This window comes from Aythya ferina (genome assembly GCF_964211825.1).
Source record: "Aythya ferina genome assembly, chromosome: 2".
Lineage (NCBI taxonomy): Eukaryota > Metazoa > Chordata > Aves > Anseriformes > Anatidae > Aythya > Aythya ferina.
In genome coordinates this window covers 40,676,570-40,696,532 of record NC_140297.1, presented here as the reverse complement: position 1 = coordinate 40,696,532, position 19,963 = coordinate 40,676,570, and the positions used below count along the sequence as shown (strand labels likewise).

The following is a 19,963-nucleotide window of genomic DNA, read 5'->3' as shown; positions in this document are numbered from 1 at the left end:
ATGCTGTGAATGAAAACTGGTGCTGTGATGTCTTGATTATTCCCATAAAGTAACATTTAGGACTTCACTTAGATATATTCTTATGTGAAAAATAATGACATCTAATCTGTTACAATAATAAAAATGGGACACTTGTCTTCCAGGTAGTTGAAAAAATGGTCCAAAGCTAGGTCTTATTTTTCTGAAATACTGACATTCTTTGTCACTAAACACTAAACTGTCTGAAAGTTTAACCATCGTACACAGTATAGGTCTAGACACCACGTCTAAAACGGGGGAATGCATAAGTTCAAGGAGTACAACCAGAAATTAATTTGGAAAAATATCAGATAAAAACTTGAGGCAGAGTAGCTACTCCAGATGTACTACGTAACTGGGCACTTTTATTCTTCTTTCAGAGTGATCTCAGCATAGTTTAATTTGAACTGAAGAAAGCAGACTTACTCCAAAGGAAAGCATCCAGAATAGTTGATGTGTAGAACGCATTAAGTAATGACTGAAAGACTTACACATCACGATGTTGTCCCGCTGAGGTCCCAGCTGGAGTACCTGGTGAGCAAAAGGAGAGTCTAGATGGGAGTAACAAGAAATATTAAAGGCTTAGCAAGCTGGAGTTCTGAGCGACAAGTTAGTAAAGCACAGCTGCTTAGTTTTGCAAAAGGATGATTGGGAAGGCCTTGATACCATTTCTATAGAAATGCCTAAAGGATAGCTGTGAAGGAGAGGGGAAGCCAGCACTGTTTGTGGATGTGGCAGGACACACACCAAGAGCTGAATTTGCAATAGGAGAGCTCTATGTTGGGGAAAGACGCTCTAACTAAAGAAAGAGATGAGCAATAGAAAAGGTTGTTTTATGGTAGGTGTGGTGTTTGAAGCTAGCATAAATGGCACTGGATTTATGAGAGACGTGTTCCAAGTAGCAAATCTCTTCTAGTCCCACGTGGTGAGGTGTACCCCTTGTCATATGCAATACATTTACAGTAGTCACAACAGGTAACCTGTAGTATATCAGAATTTATATAAAACCCTATAAGATGAAAACCTTTTTAAACTTTTCTGCCCTTTGCGACATCATTGTGCCCCAAAACCACTTCTTTCAAATCCTGTTCATGAATCTCAAATCTACATGCATGGTGGTACCCATCCTGCTGGTGTGTCGGATGGGCAGACAATGTAAGTCTGCTGCTGGGTTGGAGATGATGTCTGCATTGAGAGGGTGAACTTCAGACTTGTTGAAACAGCCAGACTCCACTGAAAGCCCTGATTAAGTTCTTAAAGCAAAGCCTAAAGGTTTTTCATTGCTGTACACTAATGGGGGAAAATACATGCAAATTGTACAATCTCAGAGAGACTATTCAGTGTTTAACTTTCTGCTATGTTTCTTGGAAAGAGAATACAAGCTTTCTGTCCTTCACACTTGAATGTTCATTCTGAATGGCATTTGCTGTACAGCCTACTGTGGCACCTTACTTAATTAGCACTTGCTGCTTTTCCTTCCTAAAGAGAATTGTGATAGTGGCAGACTTTATGTCTTGGCTACCAGAGGGATGGGAAGGCTCCTGTAACTTTTATAGCCGATCAGCTGAGACAGTCTGGTTGCCCATGGTTCCTAATGAGCAGCACATGACAAAGTGCAGAGAATTGGCAAGATTAATGAACCCAGTATTCCTTAACAGCATGCTGACTTGTAATGGCAATATAGAGAAGGACTACGTTAGCACATTCTCAGTGGTGTGGCATTGTACTGAAATTAAAATCCATTGCAAGCACCTATAGAAATATGTAAAAATCTAAGGTTTGTATTTGCATATCGGAATTCATGGTGGATTCACCATTGCTAGAAGACAGAAACCCTAGAGGGGGACAGAGCTTGACCCTGTCTTGGGAAAGTATTCCCATTTGGGAAAGCGGACTAGAATGTGCTTCCCAACAGAAGTGTTCCCAGTTCTCTTGGCAGCATCCAAGGATACTCTTTTTCTTAGTTAGGGTCCTTGACAGTACTTCTGTGACATCTTTAAGCCATCCTGTTATTTCTCTTAACCAAAAAATATTATTGTGTAAAAACCCTGAATTAGTGCTAATTCTGATGTTTTCTGATCAGTGGATTCCTCTTAAATCTTCCTCCTTATTGGTGACATTTGTTTTCTATGTGCCATTCTTTGGAAAGCTGATGACATTTGCTATGGTTTCTGATTAAGAATGTGCTAATGCCAGATCTTCATTTGAAGTTTGGGATTTGGCAATACAAACAGCTGTAAAAAAGTATAATCTTTAAATGCTGAGGACAGAGGGAGTCTCATTTGAGCTGAATCACATATTATAACTATTCAAGTCATACTTTGGCAACTAAAGTGCTTTAAAACACCCACTGCTTTCTTTATATTTCCTGACTCTTACGGAAGACCAGAAAGATAAAATTTTAGGAGTTGGTATGAAGGACGAATGAAAGAGGACTAACAAACTGAAATAAGCTTTATTTCTTTAATGGAGAAACCAGTGCCTATGGAGCACAAAATGCTCAGTACAGTGCAGGAGTCCTTTGTAGGCAAATGCTTGAAGGCTTTGCTTTCTGATGCCTGTTTTTCAGAGTCTGAAGGTTAGTTTACGGCACTTACACGTGGACCCAGTCCAACTGCCCATAGTAAGAAATCCACTTCACTGGGAAGAAGTGGAGCCAAGTCGAACCCTACGGCTAGTGAATTTGGCTGGACATCACACCATCTGCATGTCAGGATTCACATCCACATACATTTTGGGGTTGGACCCGATGATCTCTTGAGGGCCCTTCCAATCCCTACAATTCTGTGATTCATTGATCCACAACCTTGATTATGGGGCCAGCCAAATCAGATCAGTGCCCATCTCCCAAATCCAGAAGTATATTCCCTGTGCAGCGGGCTGGGGGGCAGCACTGAGACTCTTCCTATTCCAGTCCCTCGTCTTTTTTCTGATGGGAACTCTGGCTTTGCACCTCCTTGGTAGGCAGGTAGCATTGTCCATGGCAGGGTCCCTTGAGATCCCAGCTGAAACTGTTCTTTTTATACAAAATATTTAAATATTCCCTAACCCCGCAGCTAGAAAAATGTCAGTCTCTGCTGGGAGAAGTCTGTGAAGCATGGTACAGACATCAACCTAGACTTGTTTTACATGGATTTAAAAAACAGAACAAAACAAAATATCCATAACCTGTAAAAGAACACAGAGAGAAACAAATAATCCCTAGCACTGAGTGAGGGATTATTTGGTGAATACGTAAAAGCATTGATTTCTTCAAGGGGTGCAGTACGTGGTATTAAAAAAAAAAATTAAGTGTATTGCAGAAATCAGCTATCCAATTCCAGAACAGCTGAGACTTGTCATTGATATGTGCTCAAATCCTTGTAAAATTTCAGATGAAGGCCTTTGAGTGCATTTGAGTTGCGAGACGGTGTGCTAGTAAGGGTTATGGAATTGCAAATGAGCGCCGCACTCCATCTTCTCCTGGGTGGTGTAGGCAGCTTTCTGCTCCAGGCTGCTGCCTACCTTGCCTGCTGTCTTAAGCTCTCACTGCTTTTCCGTGAAAGAATATAAACAGTGGGTAGAAGTTCTCTCGAGTTAAATGGGAACAGGATCAGGCTGTGATTCAGGATCAGACTGCTTGTCAGTTTTTACTTTTTGCAGAGTTGGAGTGTTTCAGTTGCAAATCTCATCTTTTGATGGGCAGTCACCCATATATTCAATGTGTTGGGTTTTTTGAAATGAAATCAGTGCAACAATTTTTTTTTTCTGTCTGATTTCTTTGATTTAAAAATGTCTTGGGAATTCAGTAGTTTCTAATGAGAAACAAAAGTTGTTAGACCTGCATGTTGAAAGTTTTCTCCCCTATACAACAATTAAAAAAAAAATGCATGCAGGTTGTTTTACTTTATTTAGCTTGTAAATGTGATTTTTTGACACTGCATGTAGGTTGTTCTTCCAACAACCAACTTCCAAACTATTGTCTATTTCAATAATGCACAAATACCAGCAAATGGAGCTTTTTCTGTAGCGGTTCAGAATTTCACTTCTATTGAAAAGTGGACTATGTGTAAAATATTCATCATGAGTGCATGTTTAAAAAAGAATCTATTGTATTGTTAAATATTCTAGTAGGCTGCTAACCAAAATAAAAAAAAAAAAATGCTGGCAATTGTGAATATCCAGTATCCAAGATTCCTCTTAGGAGTGGCTGGATTCTCCAGTGCTCCACTGCTTTGTGCGACTCTTTGATCTGTAGCATTCAGTACTGCTTTCCTCTGTTGTAAATGCAAATGTGAGATAAATGCAGGAGGTGCTATTCAGTCACGGTGTCGGAGGAAAGGGAATTGTTTTTCATAAACACTCTGCAGTGAGTAAGAGATGATCTGCTTAGCGAAGTTTCTGGGTTTACATCCACTGTGGATGAATTGGTGCGGAGCCAGTCAGATTTCTTTCGGCAAGCTGGTCTCTGGATTTTATTAAGGCTTCCCCTTACTGAAAAAGTCCATTTTTCTTCTTGTAGGATGCCCCTTTTATTTTGGAGGATACTGACACTTGTAGACAAATTATTTTTCCTCTCTGGTATCTCACTTCATCTTTGAAGCAAAAATTCAGAAGTCTAGCTGGCAATCAAGCAGCGTATCTGTCTGCTGTAAATCTAAGCCTTGGTGATTTCACTGATCAGCATCAGTGGTCTATGTTCTGAGCTGGGGAGCTTTGGTTTTGTGTATCTCTGAGGATAATATGTTATGTACTCCTTTAATTTGTGCAGTATGTAAAGACAGTAATACTTGCAAGGAAAATTGTGTCTGCATGAAACTAACTGGAAAGTGATCTAAAGGTTATTTTTAAAAAGTGCTAGTGGAAAAACAGAATCTGAAAGGAAACAGCTTTTTTTCACCAACTCTCTATTGCCACAAAAATATAATGCTACAATATAAGAATGCAATAATTTCACATAGCTTTTTTTTTTTTTTGTGAAGAAATATGTGCAATTCAATTTCATTACCCATTCTGCTGCTTATTTAATTTGAAGGCGCTAACTCCTTTGTGACTAGGCGAGCAGTGAAGTGACTTCTGATGATTTTGCCAGCATGCATATGTTGTGTAGAGGCACAGAAAAATAATCATCCCCTTCTAGCTGGTGATATTATCTTGGCAACGTCCCTAATATGTATGAAGCTATGCCAATGTAAAAGTGCCACCGGCTCCATCAGTTTAGCCGCAGCCATTTGGGGAGATGACACAAGGGTGGTGGGAGAGTGTTTCCTTTGGCTGGTGAGGTCAGGAGGAGGCTGATGCTGTCAGCATTGGCATGGGCACCACCACTGCAGCATACACAGTTTGTGTTTCAGACACCATATATATCATGTCACATCTGTAGTTGCTCCAGCCTGCCCAGCTGACTGGTGTCTTCACAAGGGGCAGGGGCAGCATTGCTCTGCCTGCCCAGCATCTTCCCTGGGGTGGATGTTGGAGGTAGGGGTGGATTGGGATCCACATCTGTTTCCAGCATCAGAAAGAAAAGAAACCTTACGTATGGCAATGGGACTGAGAGAGCGGTGGCTGGAGCATTGTTGGCTGCCACGTGATTTGTGGCTGAGGGCAGCAGCTCGCTTGAAAACCAGAGGCGTGAGCCAATTTGGCAAGGTGTCAAAAAGGAGCTGGGCCATGGCGCTCAGCAGGCAGGCAGCTTTGTCCCTAGAGGTAATGTCCCTAAATGAGGTAGTCCTGTGGACAAATATTTTGGGCCTGACTTTGAAAAAGCCACGTCGCTGCTAGTTTTGCTGCTTCCAAAGGGTACATTACCCAACAAAGGACCAACCTCTTTGAACCTGGTGAAAGAAGTACAGCAAGTAAAAGCGAGGCAAAGGAATAAACTCAGACTGGCAGAGGAAAAGGCTTTCCTTTGTAAAATATGAAGGCCTGGCTACTCGCCCAGATAGACTGCATAAAGTAAGGTAAAAGTTGTATAAAGGTTGCAGGAATGGCAGTCCGAGTAGACTTTATTGAGTCTGCTCAATAAAACTGAGTGCACATGAAGAAGTAAGTATGGAATTTGGCACGAGGAGCTACTCTTTGTGTCCTAATCCATGCTAGAGGAACGTGGTACAAAATAGCTGACGTCAATAGAAAGACTCCCTCTGCTTCTGTAGGCTGTAGAACAGACCCTTATCTTTTCTCTATTATCTTAATGCTGGCAGGATGACTAATACTGACAGATATCCTGGTGCTGACAGTGACAGCTTAAATCTGTCCTGGAGAATTGAACAGAGTATTTCTTTCTACATCTCTGTAGGGTTTTCATGAGTTGTAGCCCATAACTACAACAAGTGGGAGGATGAATAAAACTGAAATGAAGAAATAGACCTAAAATGTAGTCAACGGATGTATGAGTGGAAAAAAAGAGGACTGGAAGAGAGACACGTATTTTGGCTATAGCTGTTGACCACAATAGCTGAGAAATAAGGCCCTGTGTGGTTGTGAATTCCTGCAAATTGATGGATTATAGTGATGTCAGTTTGTTCAGGAGAGAATGTATTTCTGTATTACTAAAATATTTTCAATGATCCAGTGCTGTCAACTTAAAGCACTCAAGAACTGTATGTCGGGTCATTACTGGGAACTCTGCTTTTTCATTCTGAATTTTTAAGACTCGTTTCTTTTTATTGTCTGTGTGTGAGCAAGGACAGCACTTCAATATGTTCCATGAACAATAAAGCTGTAGTTCTTGTGCCTGTTCAGAAAATCCTAATGGTATAAAAATTTCACTTAGCACAGATGCACAAAGATGTTTTCAAGGAGAGGGGAGAGAAAGAAAGAAAGAAAGAAAGAAAGAAAGAAAGAAAGAAAGAAAAGAACTTGTAAGAGATACTAAGAAGGTTTGTGAAATGGAGTAGGGCATAATCAAAGAAAATCCTAATTCTAAGTCATTATAAAGAACTTGATGAAGTTACTGAAGAATCTTAATAAAGATACAAGTAAAATAATCTTAGAAGCTAATACATTTTTTGTTTACCTTTAAAATTGAACTGCTTTATCATTCAGTCCAAAGTCTGAATGACAGCTAGTTGATGGCAGAACAGGAAAATAAATCTGTGAATCCTGTTCTTATAAATTTTTCCCATAAAAAGCACAGTTGGTTGCAGTTACTTTCCAAAGATTAAAGGGACAAGAAGTTTTCTCTCGTTCTGTTAATACCTTTGGGGGCTTTCTAATTAATCTGTTTATCTGCTTCTCATTCTAAAGATACCTGGCTTTGATTCCCACAAAAGAACAACTCAGAAACTACATGCTCTTTTTTATTTTTTATTTATTCTCCAAAGAAATTTCACTATGATCTTTTGCAATTGCCACATACTGTATCTTGGCACAGAATAGTACCTCTGCTTATGGTTTGCATCATTAAATATCAGATTGGCTGCTCATTGTGTTTATAGGATACAACAAGAAATAGCCTGCTAAATCTGGCTGGTTAGTAAAACTGGTGTTCATTCAAACACTGTGCTACCATGTTTCCACATCATAAAGAGAACAAAATCTCATAAAACTAATAAGCTGTAAAATAGAATTAAAGTCAGTGGCAAAAGATATGCCCAAATGTAGTAAATAAATTATAGACTTCAGAAAAGTTATTCTTAAAAACAATCCCCAAAACAAAGTAGACCAGAAATGCAATCTGTGAAACTGCTTTGAAGTTTGTTTTGTTTTTTTAACAAAGGAGGGGGGAATAGCATGCCAAGTATACACAATATTAATAATAGCAATCCTGATGGCTTATCTGTAGATCTCAGTGGCATACTCTTGGAACTTAGGTGAGTGTTATCATCTCCACCTTTGGATGAGGAAGCTGGGTTACTGTAAGAATAAATTTTCAACACAGAACACAAAGCAGTGCTGACTCCAATTCCCACTCCAATTCCCAGCTTTAATTATTTTTCTCTGAGCTTCATTTGTTTCTCTTCATTATACAGAACTTGTTCTTTCAGCACAAGGTAATTTGGATAGCATTGAATGTAGATTAGATCCATATATTAATACTTATGAAACTGATTAATTCTAAAATTGTTCTGATAGATTAGCTCCTTCCCATCACTGGACGGGAGGCTGCCTACATCCTTAATTTAGATTGGTGTGTCATTTTTTTAATATTTTATTGCTCAGTACACTGCAGAAAGGAAAAGGATGTCCCTGGTGCTTTTTTGGCATGGTTCCAGATATTCTATGTAATTCCCATCAGGCGTATCACTTGTGGGATCAAGAATTTCCACTGTCCTTTTCAATATCCACGTGATGCTGCTGAGATAAATCAGGGGAAGCCTGTTATCAGCAGTGCAGAGATGACATCCCGTTCTGCATCTCCTTCTGAGACAAGAGGCATAAAAGCTGTCCCTGAGTGCCTGGCTAAAATCAAACTGCGTGTTAGTTAAATAGAGATGACACTAAATGCAGGAATGAAATCCACTGAAAAAGTACCAATTTCCATCATGTCTTGTGCAATACATTTATATAGAGCTTTAGAACAGAAAAGTCTAAAATATTTTAATGTGTCCAATATGCTGCACTGCTGGGTGCACACCCCATTTTATTGCTCCTTGCTCCAGGGCCTTCATTCCAGGTCAGACTCAGTGTCTTCCTGCTAACCTTTGAAAGTCACTTGTGTTTGGTATTTTAAAAGAGAGCTCTCTCTGAATGGTGATCACCTCTGGTAGCAGCTATGTTCGTCGAGGATTTATTCTTCCAGTGACAGGTACATACGAGCAGTAGACAAACATTAAGTAACTGGGGCTGTGGCTTTGGCCTTTGGTATTGGGACGGGGCAGAAAGGTCTGATTTCCTTCAGAGACACACCGTGCATCTTTCCTGCTACACATCCGTACAAACACAGCAAGGAACTGGAACAGAAGGAGAGAAGAGATGAGGGTAACGTGGAAAGGAGGAGAAAAAGGCTTGAAGGAAGGGGAGAGAAAGGAACTGTGGTTTGAAAGAAAAGTGTAGTCCACCCTGCTAACTCAGGAAAGCGGAGAAACTCAGACTGACACCCTAATGAGACCTCAATCACGAAGCCATCACGAAGTACTAGGGCAGTGTAACATTGAGAGTTTAATAAGCTTAATGAAGGGGGTGGATAAGATTTCCCTCATATAGTTTTTGGTGTGTTCTCTGGGAAGTGTCTGCTCATACATTACTGCTTTGATAAATATATACCCGAGGTACCAATACATTACCTCTGATAGGGGATGAATGCAGGCAGTGGTGAAGCTGGAAAGATTTGAGGGTACCAAGCCAATGGCTGGCAGACCAGAAGAACTGAAAATGTCCACCTCAAACCTCAAGCATAGTAAGGGGCGAAGAGTAAGGCTTTACAACTGAATTGCTCCCTCCTCATTCTTTCCCTGCTACTCTCCTGGAGGCTTGGGCCTGTTTTGGGGTTGTGTCCAGTGTGAGACTGTCTTAGCGCACTGACGCACAGGCTGCCCTCAGAGCTGTCCACTTCCTAAGTCATTATCTTCCGGTAATTTGGTTTTCTCTATCAGTCCGAGCTTCTAGCATGCCTGCTCAGATCCCCATCATTTCAAGATGGGTCATATAATGCAAAGCATATTCAGAAGACAGCTATCAGGAACATCTGAGTCATAATTTAATTCTATGGCTGCATCTTTGCCCCTATTCCTCTCTCCTAATCAAATGTAAGCTTTCTGATGTCATCATTCAGCTCTGCACAAGTTCAACTATTTACTGAGCTTTTGATGGGTTCTTGCTGACAGGCTGTGATGTCCTTGAAGGCTATCCAAAGGCTCCTCATTATGAGTTTTAAAGTCACCACTTTGCCTTCCTGTTTCATGACAAGGTGAGACCCCCAGGTGTGCTGCCCATGGAGGTAACCCATAGTTATGTTTAGGTAACTTAGCAAAGGTGTGGACTTGTTCTTGCTGGGAACACGTTCTCACTTCCAAGGTATCAGTACTAGATTCTTAATTTTATGTGGTATTAAAAGGAAGACTGACCTTGCCAATTCATATTGCCATTCTCTAAAACATATACCACACACTCTTTAGTGCCTTTCTTCTTATGTGAGGACCTAAATACTGAAAAAGTTATAATTCATTGTGTTTTCCTTTTTATCCCTCAAGAAACAAAATAGTGCCCAATGCGATGTATGTATACAAGGAGTAAAAAAAAAAAAATGCCCCCTGATATTTGCAGTAAACTTTTCTCCATCGCAAATGTGCCATTGGACGTTAAATCAACTAAGGAAAGCAGCTTAACTTGTCTTTATCTTAAGCAACTTCAGCAGTTTTTCAGAGAGCCACCTGTAACTGTGTTTCAGCAGCTCCACATTCATGACCCCATGCAACCATACCACGAGCTAAATAGATCCTACTTACTAGCAATTAAAGTGATTTAATTTAAAATACAATGACAGATGCATAATGGGTTAATTACAAAATAAGTAATTAGCAAATAGGATGGAAAAGGTTAAAAGGTTGTGGACTTTTGTTCTTTGCTTGGGAGAGATAGCGAAATCATCAGCGATTAAACTTTTTCTTTTAATTTCTGGGACTGATTCTGCTATTGTTAGCTGCAAATGAGGCAGCAAACAAGAAGATAGGTTTAAAAAATCACTGTTTTATCAGACATACTGAAAGGCCATTGTTAACACTGGGGCTGTGTGGTTTGTTTCCAGTCTGCACCCAAAAGTAGGCTTGTATCCATAACGCCTCTACGTTGTGCTAAGATATATGCCTTTTCAGAGATGAAGAGATGAAGTAGCAATAGTAGTAGTAGTCCTCTCTGCTATGTGTACTGGGCCCCAGTGAGGTCAGGAAAAACAGTTTGAAGAGTGGCTGAGATTAGAGCACACCTCTTAGGAAAACTCTGCCTAAATTAAATGAGTGAATTATTTAGTTGGAAATATGCCATAATGTGTTTGTTCTCAGAAAGTGAGGCTAAAAAGGGATAGGACTTTGAACAGGGTAACTTCTGACCTGTGAAAATCCTCAGCTGAAATCCAGTTAACTTCATGCAATGCTGCACCCTGCTAGAGAGGGTGAAAGCAATTTTCTGTTAAAATCAGCAAAATAAGAGCTTTTACTTCATTTTCGCAAGTATCATTCTTTCTCTCCATGACTCCCATCTGCCCAAAACCATAAGCAAATGGGCATTTAGATAGTTTTAATACATTCATATTTTATGACCACCAGCTTATTGCCAGGTAACTTGAAACTCTTTATTTATCTATAATAATTATAAAATATATTTATGTATGTATAAAACATGTGTTTTGTATTTTGAAATTTCAGAGGGAATGTTTGCAGAAAGGTTTCTCCAACTTGAGCCTAATTGTTACTGAAGTCATTGAATTTTTCTTTTGAAAAATAAGCTTTTGGGTAAACCTCAGAAATAGCAATATGGGCTTCTCCATTTCAAAATATCAATTAAAACCAGGCAGGAATACTTTTTAAATATAGCTGCCCTCTAACCTAATTACATGTCCACCAGTAACCATTAGCATAATTTAACTGAATTTCCCATAAGTCACATTCTTCCATCATCCCATGTTGTCTTTTGAACATGGTCATCATGTGCTCGCTTTCCTGTCACTTGGCCAAGCCATAGTTAACTCTGAACTGATATATGTCAGTCCAGTCCCATAATCATTTAACTGTACTTGTCTGTCCTTCCTCTTCTGTAATTGATGCTTCTTTGTATCTCCTCTTTTCCCTTGTGCTGCCCTACTGCTTGACATAAGGCCTGCACGTTCACATCCAGAAAGGTGCTGTCCTCTTTGGGTGCATAACATTCTTCCAACTTCTTTTTAACACACTTTTCTTTTGAGCTGCTTCTTCAGTGGTAGATGAACACTCCGGGACCACCCATTTGACTTGAGAAACTGGGAAACAATCTGAGCAGATTTTTAGCTCATCTTTATCCCCCTACAATTGATTAGGGATATGCATTTCAAAAAAGATCTGCCTTCTTGTTTGCATCCGTTACCTTAATTTTGTTGAAAAGAAGCTTCTTTATATTTTTTCCCCAGTTATAATTGAATTTAAGCTATGCATTTCAGGTCTGGAATCTGTGCTGAACATTTCAGAATTTGATGGTTTTGCAATTTGGCTATCAGTTTTTAGGACAAATAGATTCAGGTTTGGAAACTCATCAAGTCACGCAACATGCAAAACTCATGAGCCTAAATCCATAGCTGTAACCGCATCTCTTGTTTTCTTTTCCAAGGGTTTCTGCAAACTTCTCTATATTTGCAGCCTGTAACTCAAGGGCTGCAATATAGGCAATGATTTTTCATTATTAAGAATTTCTTTTTGAAACCAAGTGGGGAACCTCTAAAGCTCTGGTTAAGAAAAAGCAGAAAGCCTAAAGCTGCATTAATTCTGCTGTTCATATCTGAACCCCTGAAAATAGCTCAGACAAATGCCAGTACCAATCTTTAGGGTAATGCTTATCTCCATCCAGGAGAGTGACATTTCTAGTTTGGAATATATTTGTTTCTGCTTCACTGATTTGTTTTGTTTTGTTTTTGTTTTAGGCACTGCACGTATATGATGCATTGACAAATTTTGTTTTTGTTAGCAAGATTCATACATGTACCTCCTCTCCTGACATTTAGAAATCATCTTTCTTAATTCATATTAAATTGAGAGTGGAAAATCACCAGTTTCAATAGAAGTCTTTGAAATTTAGTATCTTTGGTCTTATCTTCAGTTAATCAGTTGTAGAGATTTACTGGGTAACTCAAGACAACCATCTAATACACGCTTCACAATGAGTAATAGGAGAAATTAGCATCAAAGATAAACTGTCCCTTGTTGAAATTTCAGTGAGAGCTAATGTTTCCTGAGTTGACAGAACAAAACAGAAAAACAAGAAAAGTTTTACGTCAAAGCTGTTGTCTGAATGAAACTCCCATACACAGGACAATGAACATATAAGGCATGAAGTGTCTCAAAGGCTCTTCAAAAAACACAGGAATAATCACTTAAATATGAGGCTTTTTATGCAATCCCTTTTACTTTTCTGTCCTCATTAGCCCTGCAAGATCCTTGTTCAATTGGATATTTAAGCAAGTATGTAGAGGTCTTTCTGAATTAAGGCTAAATCTCCAACGATAAACATCTCCCAGTGTACAGTTACAGATCAGCTACTCTTTTGTAAATCTGTTATAGCTTTCACTGCAACGCGTCATGTTAAAAAAGTCCCACAGAGGGAATATTTGGCATTAATTCTCCAAATATCCTATTTATTTTTTTTAAGCTTCAATATGATAGGCACTGAGGTATGAAGTTTTCATCACCCCCACTGCAAACAACAGCAAAAGCAAGTGGAGGGGGTTTGTGCTGTCTGTAATTCCTTTGTGCTGTAGGAGGACGTTCATGCAGCTTGCAAGACTCCTTGATCAGTGGCAACCTCATAGGAGACGCAGCTCCTGTGAAAGGAGCTAAATTTTGAGAGGTGGTTTGTGAAAGCAAAACAGTGGTTATCAAAGCAGTGGCTAAGCAGAGCTGCCTCTGGTTCTATGCTCCTCTTATGCCCTCCTGTGTACACATTCAGTAGGCCAAAGTGAAGTGCTAGGTACTTCTGTGCTTGCTGACATTTCTGCAATGGCTCAAAGTAAAGCAAAGAGGAAGCAATGTTGCACTGCTCTGACACAGTATTGAGCTGAACATAAGCAGGTATCTTAGGGTGCATGCATCGTAGGGCCAGTCAACAGCTCCATGCTATGATGATCAATTATAAGTGCTTGGGGATATTTTGTGAGTGAGATAACATTTTGTTTCTAGAAATGGCAGCTGAAAGAGAGATCACTAACTCAGTTTTCTGCTTGATGGTGGTTTAAAGGTAAGGTTGCAGTCTTCCCCTGCATATTTTTCATCATTCTTATGTGCCTGCGTTTCTGGTGTGGTCAGACTACTGGAGAACTGACTGAAATGCTAAATACTAACCCTGTTGCGCAGCCTTTTCTTTAATGGCCAAAATAAAACCAATTATTATATTTTCCATTAGTTTATAAAAGAATACATTGCCCGGGATATAATAAAACATTTTATGTTTCTGGTGGAAACATAAAAATGACTTTTATCTTGCTGCAGTGCAGTGCAGCATTTTGTGCTGCTGTTGGGACACCTCCATTTGCTGCAGGTGATGTTCAGCACAATGGCTTTGTTATTCAGCCTGTCCTGCAAACAGTATACCAGAACTGAAGTCTCACTGGTGTAGGACTACAAGAGTAATTATTTCATCTATCTGCATTAACGTTGTTCACCCTGCAGTTCTGCTTGTTGAAACCCAAGTGCTTTCAAAAACCTGTAAAGCAGTGAGGCTACAATTATAACTTATCAGACTCATTGTCTGCATATAATAATTTTCTGGCCTTTATGCTGTAAAATAGCTGCCGAAGCCTGCACACTGTTGAGCACATATCATATTGTGGTCAGATCCTGACTGATGCAGAGTTTTTATAATCTTGGCTTTCTAGTGCTCAGCAATTTTTAGAGTGCTTAAGAAGCAAGTTAAAATAGAAAATTCTTAGCTGAAAGGTAAAAAATCAGTAACAGCTCTGGGTGAGAAAGAAAAATAAGATTACATGGAACTACTGAATGATCATATCAGAAAACTTAGTAACTCCTTGCCTTTTTGATAAAGCCTTTGAGGATAGACTGCAAATGTTTATACGGATAATGCACTTAATTTTTGATTTTGTACTTTATTGCACTTTTTTAAATATCCTTGTGTCTTGAACTAGGCTAGCAATAAAAAGCATGAATAAAAGTCTGCTTCTGAACTTGTGTCTACAAACCAGTTCTGATGGATACATTTCATTAAATTCATCTCTAAGACTATAGATTTTTATTCTTTTATATGATGCACAGTTGTTTGGTGTATTTTACAAATGAAAAGATACTGCTTGCTCATACAGGTATTATGTACCATAAGCCACCTAGTGTGTTCTCCACTGAATATGTATCAGTACAAAATTCTGCTCCAAAAATATGAATTTTGCTTTCATGCTGAAAACAAATTGAAAAGTTCAGTTTGTCACCAATACAGCCTATAGACTACCTTGTCCTTTTTCCTGAGGTTGTTAGTTCAGATTTTTCACTAAAAATTAAGTTGAAGCAAGAGCAGCTTTCATGGAGGGAGTTTGCAGAACAAAAAGTACAGATGACACATCCAGTAATTCAGCACCACAAAGCCAAGATAGTCCCCAAGAAAAACAAGAGAGCCATAACTCATTCCAGGGCAGAGTAGGAGGGGATGGCATCCCAGCGCACTCAGTCTGATGGCGCTGGAGCTTTCCTCCATGCTTCCTGAGCATGTTACAAAACTGCTTCTTGGAAAAGGTGTATGAGAGAAAATGCTGAAAAGGCAAAGGCTGGGGTCAGCATGGAGGTGACTGGGCTCAGGGCTTATTCAAGTGGATTTTCTGCTCAGAGGTACAAGAGCACATCCCCATGAAGGCTATGACCATATGACTCATAAAGGTCAGGATCCTAAATCCCAAAATGTTGACTGGTTACTGTCTTTGACTATTACTCGTGTTATTACTTACATATCTGAGATTTAGCAAGAATTTTGTTCTCTCCCTGCTGGCTGGCTTTCAGATGATTTTTCCCTTAAGTAAGGCATGTACTGTGTGATCAGCCTGATGCCCTCAAATGCCGTACTAGTGTCACCTCATGCATTCATGAGCTGACTTCTAAAAAAAAAATCAAGAGATGAACATAACAGAATTAAAGACCTACATTTGTTTTTCTCTCTATTTTTTTTTGAACATCTGGGGGAGATCCACCTGCCTGTAATTTGATTTCAGCTAAGGCCTCCAGGTGCACCTTCAGATTCAAGAGTCAATCAAAGATGTTTTCAGAAAAACATGAATGTCCAACGAGAAGGGATTAGAATTTGCTTATTCAGCACTTTTTTTTTCTCTCTCTCTAGTTGTCACTATTTGTTATTCTGTTTGCTGTATTCTTAGTCTCTGCTTCCCTCACCATCTCCCATTTCCTCATAGTCTTCTAGCCATAATATGTAAATGCACCCTGTGTTCTCCTATGTAATGTCTGGAAAAAAAACATGTGGAGAGGAAGTCTGAGGCTTGCCAAGAAGTGCATGGTTCATGTTGTGGACAGGAGTCAGGATTCAGACCAGAGAATTGCCATGCCACTGGCCTAGCAGAGAGCGGTAGCCTCTATCGACAGCTGAAGCAAAGGGGCAGGGATGAAAAGATCCTCAAGCCAGAGCAGCACAACTCTTTTGTGTACTCTTAGGTTAATGCAATGCATTTGTATGAAGGAGGAGACACCTGGTGAGAGTGGGAGAACACTTAACCACAGTGATTAATGTTAATTGGTTAATCACCTTTCATTATGGGAGAAGAAAGTAAGCACAATAATTGGCAATATGACTTGACATCTTTGCTGGATTGAAGGCCAAAGGCTGAGAATGAATTTCAAATATGACCTTTTCAGGCCAGGGGAAGATTAAGATCTCAAAGATGGGTCTTTCGGTTATGATCTGTGACAAAATAGGAACATTCTTTTCTTAGTACAGGGCTGTATGTCGGAAGCACAACTCGGTCAAGAATGGAATGATTGTTTTGCTACTACTATTTGAGGTATCCAGTGTGAATGTGAGGACTGCCTTGTTAAATAAGAAGAAAACTGGGGCTGAACTCCAGTGATGGAGAGGGAGCACACTGCCCAGCTGCTGCTGTCCGGCAGGGAGATCACGCGGGATGCTGAGACAAGCTCAGGACTTAGTCCTGCATGCTCAGGGCTTGTGACTCAGAGCCATGAGACCTTGGCTAGCTTGTTGTGGGCAAACAAGTGCTCAACACATAAAAGATAATCTAATGTACACTGCTCATTGTGGTGTTTATCAAAGCTTAAACACAAAAATTCTGTCACTTCTGGCAAGAGAGAAACTTAATCTGCAAAGTCTGTGAAGACTCCCAGAAATGATTGGCCTGATGTGATAGAGGCCTCGCCAGTGACTCATCTGACTCCTTCCCAGTCCTGTCTGGTCACAGACTTTTTAGTTGTAGACTCTGAAAAAGAATTTGATTTCTACCACCACCACCCACATCTATGCCTTCAAGGGGAAACTGCTATAATTAATGTAGATACTGCCTACTCTTCTTGCTCGGGTAAAGTAGTGCACCATGCTGGGCACTCAGAAGACAGTCCAAGTTCTGGATACAAAAATGGATAAATAGTTTACAGAATAATAGGCAAATACATTAAATAATAGTCAATGTTTCTACCGATCTGCCACCTTCCTTTAAAGGAAAAATAGGAAATTACTTCTGGCATATGAAGTGCGGGATAAAAGCATACTTTTGAAAGCATTTCCAATACATTTGCAAAGTTTATTAAAATCACTGTCAGGTACAAAGCAGGTATTACAAGTGGGCTCTTTCACTATGTTTACTTTGGCAGTTGCTGAATTGACCTAGTGGAGATCTGCTTGCTCAGGGTGCTGCTAGATACACACAGTACCACCACAACCAGTTCCACTAAATTCATTTTCTAGACACAGATGGGAGGAGAAAAAGAGGATCTACGCTCTCTGTTTCGAGCCGTGGGACACAGGAAGACTGTGCCAAAGCCAGATATGTTGGTATAATGCTTTAAACAAAAGACTATATTTTCCTACAGTTATTTCATAATTAGTTTTTTTACACAAGTGACAACTGCCTTCATGCCAAATCCTGGTCTCATCAGGAAAAATGGCAAAACTCCCAGGATGGCTAGAATTTTTCTCTTTATACAAAATTCATTGAGGAACTTTACATTTCTCATTTTTTTCCCTCCCATTTTTAATAGATTGGCACAAAAACAATAATTTTACAATTAGTAACTAATTATTTACAGGAGGGGCAGAATTTTTCTTTAAAACAGTCAATTGTTTACTTCAAGAGCGCTTGTGTGTCACTGAGTCACCAAACCACAATTAAATTCTGGGAAATGGCTTATTGTTGAGGTTCTTGGGGTCCCATGACATGGTGGGGTGGGTCAGATTCTGGTTATAATTGGGGGCCTGATCTAAATTTGTATCCTCTTTACTCTTTTGATTGACAGACTGTAAAGGATTATGAAGTTCCACAAGATGTCAGTAGCAAAAGAAAAATCTTGTTGCCTCTGGTTGTGTTGTTTGTACATGGCAAATATCAAGCAGAGTATTTGCTTTTCCCCTAAGAGTTTAAGGAGATGCTGTCTTTTCTGAGACGAGCCCAGACAGAGACTTGAGTAGTTTGCTTGGAAGGAAAGACAAGGCGATAAAAATACATTATAGCGTGTATGCTGGAAGATATTTTAGCAGTTTCTGCTGTAAAACTTTCAGTAGGTTTTACTTTTCACTTGCGTTACAAATAGAGTAAACAATAAGGTTTGTATGTTGTGGGTTTTTTTACTTTTTTTTTTTTTTTTTTTTTTTTAAAGGCGTGAAGCAATGCTGAATGTTGGAGTAGCAATTAATTTAGCCTAAAGATTTACCAGAGCTGCCTGGTTAATGTCACGAGGCATAAAGTGATGGAAGAGATGGGGAATAAATCACGGGGAAGATAACAGAGCTGTTAATTCAGAAGGTCGAGATTTGCATGGGAAGGGAAAAAATAAAAAATAAATTAAAAAACGGAGAGAGGAGGGGCTGCTCAGTGAGGGTTTCGGAGCATGGGGCGAAGCCGGAGCCCCCGCCGGCCCGGAGGGGTCCCCTGCTCCCGCGGGGCCGCCAGAGGGAGCCGCCGCGCCGCGCCTCGCGGCCGGGCCGGCTCCGGAGGGGCCGGGGGTGGCTGTGGGGGCCGGCGGTGGGAGGGCAGGCGGGCAGGGCTCTCCCCGGCTCCTGGCCCCGCAGGGCCGGGTAGCCGGCCGCCGGCTGTCCCCTGGGGCGAGGAGAGGGGCGAGGAGTGCCCGGGGTGCGAGGGGCAGGGGCCGCGCCTTGAGCCCCTGAAGGCGTGGAGGGCGCCCCGCCGCCATTTCGTAGGGCTGCTCCCGGCGCTGCCTCAGGTGCCCGGGGCGCGGCCGAGCTCCCTCCCGGCGGGGCTCGCTGTTGTGCTCCCGCCGGGCTGCAGGGGGTCGATGAGCTGAGGTGAAACTGCCAGGCTGCGTCCCAGATACATTAATTATATGGTGCATGCGGTCGCTGGCGCTCACCTGCTTTCTAATTCTGGTTTTCGTAGTTTGTGCCGAAGTAGAGCAGATGCGCCCGATGTCCTTTCGGCCAGCTGTTGGGGGAAGATATTTATTTCAAGGACGAGGAAGGGAAACGCTCCTGGTGTGAAGAGACAGTGGCTGAGAGGAAATATGGACTGGGCTGTGGTGCTGAATGTACAGGGAGAAATAAAGAACTGAAAGAAGACAGTCTGTTAAAATGTTCAGGGCAATCAAAGAGATTCTTCCTACCCTATAAAATGGCAGTTCCATGCTAACGTGAAAAGATACACGTTTCCTCACGTTTGTGATCAAAAGAGGTTGACTTGTTTTACAGTGCCATCAGTGGGGTCAGCTGTAGGCGCAGGATTTCTTGTTTAAAAATTCTAATTAGCTTTTGGCTCTGTACTGGAGCAGTACCTGTAGGGTTGTGTCTGCTGGGGTGGGATTTGTCTGTCCTAAAACCACAGAGAGCTGGGATCATCAAACTGGATTCTGTATTTTGGGCTGAGATGCCCAAATGAGGGCAAGCTGCCTGTGAAACCTCTCTGAAAAGCGGTACAGCTACTGTAAATAACACCTACTGCTGAATGAAGCTGCTGCAACTGGTATCAGTGGTTTTCAGTGCACACAATACATGTATGGACACAAGAAAGAGGACAATCTAAATATTAAATCCACAAATTTAGGACAGCAAATCTAGGTCCTCACAGCTACAGTTATCTCTAATAAAATAGAAGATGCCATTGTTCAAAAGCTAAGCTAAAAGTTCAAAAAGTGAAGTACATATAAGTTATCTTTCT

General features: G+C 40.6%; 1 protein-coding gene across 21 annotated transcripts in view; it reads left to right on the top strand.

The window, feature by feature from the left end:
* The window catches only part of THRB (thyroid hormone receptor beta), a 166,632-nt gene that overhangs the window by 93,772 nt on the left and 52,897 nt on the right, over window positions 1-19,963 (top strand). The window lies entirely within an intron of this gene.